This window comes from Myotis brandtii, unplaced genomic scaffold (assembly GCF_000412655.1).
Source record: "Myotis brandtii unplaced genomic scaffold, ASM41265v1 scaffold8, whole genome shotgun sequence".
NCBI lineage: Eukaryota > Metazoa > Chordata > Mammalia > Chiroptera > Vespertilionidae > Myotis > Myotis brandtii.
The window spans coordinates 4,241,111-4,254,800 of NW_005371219.1; the positions used below are offsets into that span (position 1 = coordinate 4,241,111).

At 43.6% G+C, this 13,690-nt stretch overlaps 1 long non-coding RNA gene across 2 annotated transcripts in view; it reads left to right on the forward strand.

The window, feature by feature from the left end:
- The window catches only part of LOC102240515, a 7,288-nt gene extending 352 nt beyond the window's left edge, over nt 1-6,936 (forward strand). The window contains exons 2-4 of one of the 2 annotated variants that reach the window (XR_001360112.1): nt 6,090-6,215; nt 6,394-6,694; nt 6,776-6,936. This is a non-coding gene — a long non-coding RNA (uncharacterized LOC102240515). The remainder of the gene's footprint in view (nt 1-6,089; nt 6,216-6,393; nt 6,695-6,775) is intronic. The other variant, XR_001360111.1, reaches the window with a different exon arrangement.
- The last annotated feature ends 6,754 nt before the right edge of the window (nt 6,937-13,690 follow it).

Genomic DNA, 13,690 nt, shown 5'->3' on the forward strand with positions numbered 1-13,690 from the left:
GGTGGGGGGGAGGGGGGAGTGAGAGGCCCCAAGAGAACTTTTGTGATCTAGATGCTCAGTATATTCGTGCAAATTCTTAAATGTTTTGGGTAAGTTTCCTTTTTGTGAAAATGCCAGTCTCTGAACGGATGGTACTGGATTTGGGGAGTAACTTCTTCAGTCCACTTCTACTTTATGAACTTTATTGTTTTAAAATTGTATTAAAGCATAGTTAGCATGCAGTATGATTAGTATTAATTTCAGATGTGCGACATAGCGACTCAACAGACATCTGTGTACCCTACTGCTCACCACACCCAGTGCAGTGACCGTCTGCCACTATCACTGACGGTTCCTCTTCACCTTTCCACCCAGCCCTCCACACCCCTCGCCCCTGGCAAACGTCACTTTGTTTTTTTGTTTCTATGAGTCTGTTTTTGTTTTGTTTTGTTTGCTCATTTGTTTTAATTTTTTTTTAAATCCCACATACAAATGAAATGATGTGGTATTTGTCTTTCTCTGTCAGACTTATTTCACGTAGCATTAATAACCCTCTAGGTCAGTGATTTTCAACCTGTGTGCCACAAGAATTTTTAAAACATGCAATACCTGACTATTCAGTCAAGGGCACTGACCTCTTTTCCCTTAGACCTTCCTAGGTGCCGCGACCCTTTAATACAGTTCCTCATGTTGTGGTGACCCCCAACCATAAAATTATTTTCGTTGCTACTTCATAACTGTAATTTTGCTACTGTTATGAATCGTAATGTAAATATCTGATATGCAGGACAGGATGCATTTTCATTGTTACAAATTGAACATAATTAAAGCATAGTGATTAATCACAAAAACAATACGTAATTATATATGTGTTTTCCGATGGTCTTAGGCGACCCCTGTGAAAGGGTCGTTCGACCCCCAAAGGGGTCGCGACCCACAGGTTGAGAACCGCTGCCTTAGAATGTTAAATAAAATAATGACAACAACCAACACAACAAGAGCCATCCAGTGTGAATGAATGAAAAATATACCTTTTTTGGGTCAGGCCAGCAAAAAATATATTTTTTGGTGTGCCGCAGAATTTTAATATTTTGTTTATGTGTGCTGTGAGATGAAAAAGGTTGAAAACCGCTGCTTTACCATCCCTGTTGTCACAAATGGCAAGATTTCATTCTTTTTTATTGCTGAGTAATATTTCATTGTATCTACTTTATAAATTTTAATAGCCAGCTTTCTGCATGATGCTATTTTTGGCTGAATAATGGATAACAGAACTTTCTCATGAACTATTTGCTCAACATCTGGCTTTTTTAGAGACAATTTCAGGAGCTTTAGGGTGTGAAAGGATACCAGTGTGACCTTATCACATGTTATTCAGTGCCAAAAGACTGAGTTGAGGTATTAGAAAGAACGAAGAAAAAATAACATGCCTGGCCAGCGTAGCTCAGTGGTTGAGCATTGACCTATGAACTAGGAGGTCATGGTTCGATTCCCGGTCAGGGCACATGCCCAGGTTGCGGGCTCGATCCCCTGTGCTGGTGTGCAGGAGGCAGCCGCTCAGTGATTCTTTCTCATCAATAATGTTTCTATCTCTCTGTCCCTCTTCTTTCCTCTCTGAAATAAATGAAAATATTTATATATTAAAAAAAAGAAAGAAAAAATAGCATGGAACCAGAATCCAAAAAGGTGTATAACTCACAGTTTTTCAAGAAATGGGACTACTTCACTCCTGGGTGGTATTTCTCATTGTTTCACAAGAAAAAGGCCACTTTTTTTTTTTTTTTTTACTTAACTCATTCTGTTCATGTTTCCCAGAACCCCATTGTAAGCAGAACTCATTAACCAAAAACTGGGGGCTTGTTGTTATTTTTTAAATCAGAGCATTTAAAAAATAACAACAAACAAATAAACATGAACACAGACAGCAGTGTGGTGATTGCAGGGGGGTGGAGGAGGGTGGACCGACATGGAGGAGGGTATAGGGGGGATAAATGGTGATGGACGGAGACTTGACTTGGGGTGGTGAACACACAGTACAGTGTAGAGATGATGTGTTGTAGACTTGTGCATCTGAATGAAACCTGTATAATGTTGTTAACCAGTGTAATCCCAATAAATTCCATAAAAAGAAAAAAAAAAAACACCTCTTCCAAGGACTTTTTAAGTGGACTCAGCTGCTAATTACTCCGAAACTCTCTGCTCTGTGGCTGTGACAAGTCACACCCGCCCCATTCAGCTCAGTGTCACTATGTGGCCCTGGAAGGGACAGTGGGAACACCTTCACTGTGCCCCAGTGGGCCTGGGACGGCGGAGCAAAGGGAAGGGGCAGATGGCCAAGTTAAACAGGCAGTTTTGCATTTCAGGGAATTCACGGGCTGCTTCCGGGTCTAAATAAGATGCAACACAATGCCTTCTCTGTGGGCTCCCTGCACACTCCACAGTGAGGGTCCGGCCTGGCCATTCTTTCTTAACATTTTCCTTTACACTTTTTTTCCCCACTGGATACTCTAACTTGAATTTCTTTTCTGGAAACAATCACCTGGCAAGGATTAGCCCTAGATATCACTAGGGAGTCACTAGACACAGCTGGATTCTTACACTGGTAGAAAAGTGTCTTTTAAATGGTATGTCCTGAAATGATTCATGCGGAATTCAGTGAACTATTTGTGGTAGAAGCCTTTGTTGCATAGCTGTTGGTCAAGGCAGGGCTTTTTCAAAGTGTTAGAAATTACAACTGGCATTTAAGACAATATAAGATCTCTCATTTATAAAATGGAAATAAATATACATGTATATATAATATAGATACACATACTAAGAAAGATGCAGCTCTAATGTGTCAAATGTGACTGCATTTCTCTCTCCAAAAAATGATAAAATATTTCTCTTACTCTCCTGTAATTCTTCTATTTTAATTTGTGTGCTTGAAGCAGAAAGTAGTCTAGGAAGATTGTAACTATTGCCCAGTGGTTGGCTCACAGGAAGCTGTGTAGGGAAGAATTAATTGTTGTAATTATTTAAGTACAACAATTGCAGCAACAACAACAAGTGCCTATACTTGACTTCCCTGGCGTTTCATAGTATGTGCATTTAAGTTCTCATAAGGATTGACACTGTGTCTTCTAGTCCTCTCTGTGGCAAATGGTCTGGACTGAGCCTCCAACCGCGGACTGACTCTCCATCTGTGCTCAGCTAACAGTGATATGTTCTAATGTTGGAGGAAACATAGCTTCATTGGACTTAGACAGTGTATGGTGGTCTCCAATTTAGTGCCATCTGAGGGGAATGTTAGGATCAATTTTGACTCTATGATTTCTTTTTTTTAAATATATTTTTATTGATTTTTTACAGAGAGGAAGGGAGAGGGATAGAGAGTTAGAAACATCGATGAGAGAGAAACATCGATCAGCTGCCTCCTGCACACCCCCACTGGGGATGTGCCCGCAACCAAGGTACATGCCCTTGACTGGAATGAAACCTGGGACCCTTCAGTCCGCAGGCCGACGCTCTATCCACTGAGCCAAACCAGTCAGGGCTTGACTCTATGATTTCTATCACACATGCATACCTGGGTACAGATGATGTCCTGAGTGCTACTAACAGGAACTTAGTTCCAGCAGGACGTGTTACATGTACTTCCAGAAACTCCACTGGTATGAGGGCTCAGTGAGTCCTGGGAGAGGCATTTGTTGACTTATATCAGGAGACAAAGGCTCATCTCTCCATTTCCTGAGAAACGTCCAAACCTGTAGAGAATTTTTATGAGTCATTTGAGCCAAACTGGCAACATATGCCGGGGAGCAAGATCTCAGATGCTCCCAAGATGAACTATTTTGCAGCTTCCTTTATGCCTTTGAAATTAAAGAGAGAACATAAGGAGGGTTACATGGAAAGTAGGGTGGGATTAGATGGCAGGATAGTTAACAAGATTTTGTGCTCTCTTGAGGGTGGTTACTTAAAGCTGTGTTAACCTAGATGAACAGAAACAATGGAAAGGGCTTGCTTAAGGCAGAAATAAGCCTTTCAGTAAAGAAGTGATATGCCTGAGGTGTGACTACCCACCATGGCCTGCCCAGTTAGGAATTTATGATCAGATCACCCTGTGAGATTACTTTCCATAGAACCCCTTTTTGTGTCCACATAATCTATCCCAAAGAAGCACTGGAAAATATGGAAATCTGTATGCACAAGACTATTAATTGGAGCACTATTTGTTTATTAAAAACAATTCAAATGTCAGTGAAAAAGAGGCCATCAACTATGGTTATAGCTACACGGTGGAATATCATAAAACTATAAAAAGAAGAGTAATATCTCTACATACTTCCATTAGATCTCCAGGATATAGTGTTAATGAATTAAACAATCTATCTATCTATCTATCTATCTATCTATCTATCTATCTATCTATCACCAATTATCCATCTATCTCTGAACTCCTAGTTTTGTTCCCTGAAGAGACCTAGAAACAAGGATCCCATTAGGAATGAGCGTTCCTAACACAGAGATTATGCTCTCCTAAGAACTAGGGCTTTTTATAGAAACACCTGGATCCAGGTCTGCATCAAGAAATGCTCAAGATTGCCCTGACCAGTGTGCTGGATGGTTAGAGCATTGGCCTGCACACCAAAGGGTCTTGGGTTTGATTCCTGGTCAAGGGCACATACCTGGGTTACAGGTTCAATACTCGGCCCCCATTAGGGTGCCTGTGGGAGGCAACCAATCAATGTGAAAAAATATCCCTGAGTGAGGATTAACAAAAAACAACCAACAAACAAATAAAAAAAGAAATGCTCAAGATGAACCTTAAACATCTAGTCATACCTGAAAACAAGAACACTATTAACAACTATGATTATGCCAAAAGTAGTCAGGAGCACACTTGCAAGGGCTTCCATTTGACTATCAATGAAAATAATAGCTGCAGTAAATTGAAGCTCATCAACTATATTTAAATCTATGAGTTCATAATTGTTAGGGTCACAGAAAGAGGTATATACGAGGCCAAAAGAGGTAAAGAATTATAAACTTATTAGGTCATCTGGAAAACCAGATGGGCTGAGCCCCAAAATGGCGCCAGCCCCTAGGGATGGGGAGTCAGAGATTTTAAAGGACTCTAGACAAGATTTTTTTTTCAATGGAGAATTCTCTGGGTGGGTCCGGATCTTGGGCAAGTCTGAAGGGGAAAGATAATGGTCTCAGCAAGTGGAATGTGGTCTTAGCGAAAGGGAGTGTCAGTTGTAAAGTGGTCTAAAGGTCAGTCCACAGGGGAGGGGGTACCGATTCACTTATTTGATCAGACCTAACAATACTGAGTATCAAAAGAGAAGTTCCCTGGGAAGTGAGGTCAGTGTGATGACAAATCCCAAGGCAGGTAAGGGACAGCCCAGGTGGTTAAGGGCAACGGTGTGAGCATATGAATGACCCCAGGCAGCAAAGCAGGGGTCCAAGATCAACCAGCAACTGGCATAAGAGGCCTCTAGGAGAGTGAGCACGCCATGCTGGGACCTGGCCAGGGCACAGGAGGCCAAGAAGGTCACAGTGGGGTCGGGGTGCAGCGAGGACTGATGGAGAAGGAAGACCACAGGTGGCTCTCACCATTACATTCACCTCCATGTTATTTTGTTCCTGATGCTGTCACCTGGGCATTGATGAGTATTTGTTCCTGATGAGCATTAACACCAAGGCAATTGAAGTCAGTTACCCTGAGAATCTCATATTATTGTAGAAAAATTTAAGCACAGAATTTTTTCTTTTTCTTTTTTCCTTTTTTTTTTTTTTTGGTTAATTCTCACCCAAGGATATTTTTTCCATTGATCTGTTAGAGAGAATGGAAGAGAAAGGGAAAGACAGAGAAAAACATTGATGTGAGAGAATCACATCAATTGGTTGCCTCCTGCACGTGTCCTGACCAGGGCCCGGGCTGGGGAGGAGCCTGCAACCAAGGTACGTGCTCTTGACCAGAATCAAACCTGGGACCCTTTGGTCTGCAGGCTGACGCTCTATCCACTGAGCCAAACTGGCTAGGGCTAACCACAGAGTTTTATTATTAAAATCAATTGATTTTATTATAAACCATAAAAGGTTTTCTGCTCCTTTGTTTCAAGCAGAAAATTTGCCTGAAAACCAAGCTCATCTTGCTGGGATTCCTTCCTGAGAAGCAGTTTTCCCCTCTCCACTGAAACTCTCCACAGTCCACCAATGATTCCTCTTCACTTCTGTTCCTCAAGAGCTAGGTGAGTGACTCAGCTGTTTGGCTTTCATTGTAGATACTATCAGTCCTTCCGTGGGGGGTCTGTTTGAGCGGGACGGGCTGAGCTTGCTTGGTTCCCAAGGCCTGATGCTTTTCCTGACTGAGGTGTTATGATTGGATTTATGTTTTTATGACTGCAGGCTTGTTTCCTGGTTTTTCAGATTTAAAGAAGCTATTTGAAATAATATACTTCCTTCTTCTTTGTGATTGAATCTATGGTGGTAATAAAACAAAAAAATAAAGAACAGCTGTGCAGAGATGTGACCATGACTCCATAATTTCCAGTTAACTTTGAACAACAACAAAAGGCTGAAATGCAAGAAAATGAAAATCTTCCTTGGAGCAAGGATTCTGGTCAGCTTCACCCCTAACCCTTGCAGTGTCCATGATGTCCTGTATTTGGGAGAGAACAGTGTTCACAGAGCTCAAACCTGGAGACCCAGGAGCTGGGAGAAGCATTTGGTAGGGTTCCCTGCTAGCTGACTGGTCTCATTTTTGAGAACTCTGAAGCCCATCATCTCCCCTTCTTCTTCCTTTCTCCAGGTATACGCCTCCTGGCTCCTAATGAAAGTCAACTCTTCTGGAGCAAGCCTCACCTCGGGACGAAAGCAGAAAGGGGTTGAACACTGACTTAAGGAAAGTGTATAGATTCCTATCTTATGTAAAGTGCATGAAGACAAACATTTTTATTATTTTAAATAAATACTCAATTCGATCTGTATCTAGTGGAGTGCCTTATTATAACGGTACCCGAGTCTTTAAAATAAGGTCTGGAATGCCATTCTGGCCTGCATGTTTGATTCTGTGAAAGGCGTTTGAAAACTGAAATTCTGGCTCCCTTCCCTGCTGAACTCGCATGGTTATACATGATTTTCTGAAATTGAGCAGGGCCAGTGTCTGATATCTGTAAATGGCTTGTATTTACACAAGGGCCGAGGAGATTGCTGAAATGGTTGTACTCTGGGAGAGCTTTATGACAAAGATGGTTATGAGGAGCGTTTGATGAAGAAAAAGGACATTCAGGTGGAGAGGCCGGTGGTGGTGATGGTGGTGGTGGTACAGGCGGGTGTGGAGGGTTGTAGAGGGCTTGGCATTGCAAGAATAGGTGTCAAGTGACAGAGAGGGGTAAGTGGAATTCCACATCTGGAACAGACATCTCATCAATGTCGTTAGGCGAAGGGGTGCCGTGGAAGTGGCTAGCCTCAAACTCGTGATCAGGAGCTGTCATTTAAAGCAGTGGGGAATCAGCTACGTGGACCTGGGGAATGAGTGGTACCTGTTGGTAAGTTGCTGAGGAAGGGATGATGTCATTGGAAAAGACATGAGAACGAGCATTCTTGGTCTCTAAAAGTGAATCTGGAGGGAAGGAGTCTAGAAAAGGCCGAGGCACCTACAGTGGAAGCCAAAGGGCCATGGCTGGAGTCAGGTCATAGCAAGGGAAGGGTGGAAAGTATTTTATGTGGGGCAAGAATTACTGTGAGAGAGCACCTCCAGGGTCAGAGATGAGTCAAAGAAATATTTAGGTTCAAGGGAAACCTAATCACAAATCAGGAAAATGGGAGGAAAGTCACGCCACGGGTGCCGGTGGAGGAAGTGGGAGGAAGGGATTGCTGCGGTAAAAAGAATCATCTCTGGATGTGGAATGTGACGTGTAACGACTTTTTGAGAAGTAAACGTTAGCAGAAAGTTGTGGTACATAAAACATTTTGTCGATGTCTAAAGACCATGTGTAAATTTCATGTAGATGATATAAAAGACTTTTCAGGAGGCTGTTTATTTTGGTGTTTACCTTACTGACGGCAGTTTGGCTCACAGACATGCCTGTTAGCAGCTGCTGGTTTCTTTCAGAGAACCAGTTCCTTGGCCCTGGGAAGACTCACTTGGAGAATTGCAAGGCCTTTAATGTGAGGGCACAAGGGGCAAAAAGTAGATGAAACTGGGAAAGCAGGGAGATTAAAACAGAGGGAGTGAATGCACCATTGAGACTTAGATTTTCCTAAATGATAACTGGAGAGTAACTGATGCTCTTTCAAGCCAGGGAATCACATGGGCAAATGTACATGTTAGAGAAACCCAACAAGCAGCAGAAGGTGGAGAAGACCATACAAGTGAGACCACAGCTTAGAAAAGAAGTATTTAAAGAATAAGCAGAAATCTCATTTGCTAGAAAATATTAATTGTGAGGCTGCCTAAATGGGAACAGCTGGACAATGTGGGCTAAGTCCCCATGATTTTTAGACTTAACAAAGCTAGGATATTTATGTATGGCTAGAACACTGAGGGTCATACGACAGCCAGGGGTTAATTTGCTCCAGAAATTGCAAAGAAGAAAACAAATAAGCACTTGAGTGAATAGAACTTTAAATGAAGAAGGGGTAAGAATGTAATGGCGCGACCCGCGGAGACGACCACCAGTCACTCAGATCAAAATTTAGGAGCCTTTATTTAAGCTGGCCAGTGACTACAGTTACAGCACCTTGCCGAAGCAGAGGCTGAACTGCAGTGCTGACTACAGGAGTTACATTTTATTATTAAATTCTGTGGAGGCCCAGAGAACAATGTGTCTTTCAAATTCTGGACCCCCAATATGGAGGAAACTCTCTTTATTTATACTTTTTCCAGTCCTTTGTCTCCCAAATTTGGAATGAGACTTCTGGGCCTTCTGAGAAAGAAGGCCTGCGTGCTGGGAAGGGGCCATGAGACCATATCTCAAGGCCTGGCCTGATGTCAGTACCTTTCTATCTATGTGTTTTAGGAACAGATAGCACAGCATGACCCGTCTGGCCAAAGCGCCAGATATGCAGCCCAGCACAAGAATATTCTGGTTAAGACGTAAATTATGAAGATTGTCTGTGTGGGTCAGGGTTTAGCCAGAGGCAGAATTGGCAGGATGTGTGTATATACAAAGAGGATTGGCTTACACAATCGTGGGGCTGTCTGAGCAAGCCCCACGTCCACAGGACAGATAGCCAGGAAGAGAAGGGAGCTAGCCAACTGGAAATCTATTAACTTGAGCTTGAGCTGAAGCTTGGAGTTTCTGAGCTTCGGGAAGTGCCTAGTCACTCTTTAAAGGCCTTCCACTTGACTAATAAGTCAGACCCAACCAGGGTGATAGCCCCTTTTTGATAGACAGTATCTATAGCACAGACCTGAGTGGGGAATTTAAATTATGATCCATTTTGATGTTTGGAACATCTGGACTTCTGGTACCCTGCAGTGCTTCTTGTACTGATAATGATGGGATGTTTACTGTGCTCTGGGCCCTGTTTGGGGAGCTGGAAAAGCCAGAAACAAAATAAGCAAAGCTCCTGCCCTTGTGTAGCTTATATTCTAATAGAAAAAAAATTGAAGACATTGAGTGTTGAGGAACAAAATAAAGCTGGAATGGGCATTATAGAGCCTATGGGAGTTGGGGGAAGGATGTTGTTATTTGTTAGAACAGTGCTCAGAAAAGGGCTCAGTGAAGGAGAACTGAGTGAGACACAAGCCACACAGACAAGTGAGTACAAAGGCCCTGAGGTGGAAACGTACCCGGGCTGCTAGAGAAACACCAAGGAGGCCAGTGTGCCTGGCTGAGGGTGAGCACGGGGAGAGGTGAGAGATGAGGGAACTTAAATTCCTGGATTAAAAATGTATGCCATGCAGAGGATATTGAGGGCAGTGAAACTACTCTATGATACCAAAAGGGTGGAGACATGCCATTATACATTTGTCCAAACCCATAGAATGTACAGCACCAAGAGTGAACCCTAACGTAAACTATGGACTTTGCTTAATTATGACATTCAATGTAGGTTCATCAGTTGTAACAAATGTACCACTCTAATGGGGGGAGGCTGTGCCTGTGGGGGAGGAAGGGTAAATGGGAAATCTCTGTACCTTCCTCTCAATTTTACTGTGAACCTAAAACTGCTCTATAACATTGTCTTCAAAAAAAGAGAAGGAAATAAAATACAAATTTGCCATATATAGAGAGAAGCAGTACAGTTACAGCAGACAGGTCCCAAGGAGATAGAAAGAACGGCAAGAAACCCCTCAAACGTGTAGATGCACTGTTGTTCTCCATTGTCACCTAGACACCTCATTTCTTGCCTGAAGTCTGGGCCACCTGCTTTTATAGCTGGTTTTGTCCCCAGGCTGCCCTGTAGTCCTCTCTAACACTCTGCTCCCTGTTCTTTTATCAGTCAAAGATTTTATCTTCATTCACTTAAAAATACTAATATCCCCACATTCTTTGACTTTGCCAATTCTAAATACAAGGTTTCCCATCTCAGCCATCATGCACATCTCCGCTCTCAATGATTTTATTGCCAAGATCTCCAAACCCAAACATTTTTGTCCACAGCTACCTGTCCTCTTGCCTTGTCCCTTTCCCCCAACTCTCTCTTTCTCTCTCTCTCTCTCTCTCTCTCTTCTCTCTCTCTCTCTTTCTACATAAGGGAAGACTTGGCCCTGACTTCCCTGATAAATTTGAAGCCATCCCTCAATTCCTCTTTACACCTGGAAATGTTTAGTGTCCTCACCCATTTCCCCTTCTTTCATTTCTGTTTGGAAGATAACTGTAATTAGGTCTTTTCATCACCCTTTCAAAAAGTAAACCCATCTATTCCCTTTGTATTCCTCCCTTCAAGATCTGACTTTATTTTTCACTCTTTCTTCTGGCATCTTCGCCGTTTCCCTCTCTGCTAACTCCTTTTCTTGGGTTTTTTAACATGATAGAAATTCTTCTCTCTTTCAACACAAAAATAGCATCCCTGTAACCACACTGCCCCCTCAGGCACCTGCCCTATTCCTCCTGTCACCACCGAGCTTCCTGCGGGAACAGCTTGTGTTCCCTTCCCAGCGCTCACTCCGCCTTTCCAACCGCCGCTCTGCCTCTGTGCTGAGTTTTCTCTTAACAGCTGGGATAATTTAATCTGCATATTCAGTGGCTTCCTGCTTTTCGCTAACCAAAAGTTTTATGCTAAATTCCCTCCTCATTTTACACTATCCTTGATAATTTCATCCTTTCCTTAGGCTTCTAACATTATCTCTATTTGTATCCTTACATCACCATGCCTGCATTCTCTTCATAGGGCATAGAAATGACTCACAAATAACCAAAATGCAATAATGTAGGAAATTCCTGAAGTTGAAGGTGGAGACAGATGGTCCCAGATGGCAGGTGTGATGAAGGCCCTCAGGGTGACAGGGGTGTGGAGGGATCCTGACCACCCTCCCACCCCGTCTTGGCTCCCCCATGCCAAGCCACTTAGGCTGTGCTTTCATTCTCTTTCCACATCAAGATCACCCTTTCCTCTGTTCTGTCACTTTCTCCCACAGTCAGCATTTAGAAACTCCTTCCCAATCTTCTGGGCCTCGCCTCTGACCCTAGGTGCTATTACAGCATTCAGTTCCACGCGCGACTTGGATCAACTCCAGTGAAGTGCAGAGACACCCGGTGCCACCATATGGGACGGCCGGGGGTGGGGAGACCGCCAGCACTGTGCGAAGGCAGCCGGGAAGTGTGCAAGAGCGGATGATCCGTGGAACCATTGTTGACCTGGAGGGAGGGAGCTGATGGATAAATGCTTTCTATTGTCACGGACAGCTGTGAGCCACATTTTATAAGGCTTCTCAAAGGTCCGATAGGATTGAGTGTCAAGTTATCACAATGGTGGCCAACCGATGAAGCATCTGTACTGGCCTCCTCTCCATCCCATTCCTAATGTTATCATGGTAATTACCTAGTTATTAATATTAATAAAAGGAAGAGAGCAAAGGGAGGGTCAGACATTGTTGATCATATTCAGCTGGGAAGCAGAAGCCCGTTTATTTCACCAGGAAGTCACAGCTTCACACTCCAGGGATGGCAGCATTGTCCCTCCGCAGGGCTAAACACCCCTCCCGTCCCCCATCGGGTACTGACTGGGTGGTTGGGGGAGAAGTAGGAGATGGGCACAAGCACAGTAGAAGCCAGGGTGGTGCAGGGGAGGTGCTTGTCTGCCAGTCTAGCCTGGGGAGCAATGGATTGGCTAGGGGGTGGATGCCATCAGAAGCGTGTGAAATCTTGAAAAGGTTATTGGTAAGTGTGAAGGAGCTCCTGGTTGGAATCCCTGGAGAGTTCCCTCTCTCTTGTTCGCTCTTGCTCTCTTGCATTCTTGAGTTCTCTCTCCATAGCCATGTGGCCTTAGCAGCCTATGGCCATCGCTCAGGATGCTGGACTGGACTGGACTTTAATTGGAGCAGCAACACGGGCAGTGACCTTTATTCTGGCCCTGCTGAAGTCACAGCTGCACCTTTTCCACGGCGGGACACACAGAGATGGGACCTTGCAGGGGAACCGCCTTAATTTTACATCATCAATAAAGCTTTCCACGAAGCCCCATCCTCCCGTGGGGCCCTGGGAAATTCACTTTCTCGCTGTACCCCAAGAACTCCACTTTTACCGATAACACTGCTCCTGCAATCATCTCGCCAAGTAAACCATGCACATATAAACCTTTCCTTCAGGCTCTGCTTGGGGGAAATCCAGGCTAAGTTCTGGAATAGGAGTTCATCGTATCATGTCACATGTAGTGCATGTTATGAGAAGTATGGAATGCAGTGAAAGCACACAGGGAAGACACAAAACTATGCACAGGAAACTGGAGAAGGCTTCCTGGAGGAATAGAAGGTCTCCGGTGAGAGTGAAGGATGAGTGGCCAGAGAAAGTAGGATGGAAATATAAGGAAGAATAAACTTACAAAGAAAAGGGTGTGTAAAACGTTGGAGTTGATAAAGAACATGACACACTTTTATTAATGGTATCAGAATAGTCCCCATAACCCAAACTCAAAAACCTCACTGGGACACTAAATTATTCTTCTCCTCAGGACCCTGAATACTGTCAACCAGCAGTTTCCATCTTAGGGCAACACCCTCCGTGCAGGCCCTCACTCTCTCCCCTTTGGCCATCTTGTGTCCCTGCACCAGTTCATCCTCTAATCTGTGGTCAGAACAGTATTCCTAAAACTCTTAAAGGCCTCTTCCCTATTCAAATGCCTTCAGTGGCTCACAAAATGGGGAAGGTTGTTCCCTCCAGGTTTAACCTCTCTCTTCCTCCTTACCCATCTACGTAGTGGCTTCGATTCCTATGTCCCCATCATGTCGTTATACCTTTCACCTTTTGTGCCCTTGCTTAAGCTTTGTAGTTTCCCACCTTATAAACACTTATTTTTAAATAGGTAATCTCTCTACGTTTAAATCAACAACTTATAAAAGGCTTCACACACAAGGGAAATCAACATCTCCCTTCTACTCTCCAACTTCAGATACACAGTTCCCTTCCCCAGAGCCACCACCTCCTACCTGCTTTCTGCACATCCTTCCAGGTGTAGTTGTTGCCTGCATGAACATATTGGTTATGTAGTATATATAACATACATAGCTTCCAATTCTTTTATGTAATACTCTATGTCTGTGTGTATATATACTAGT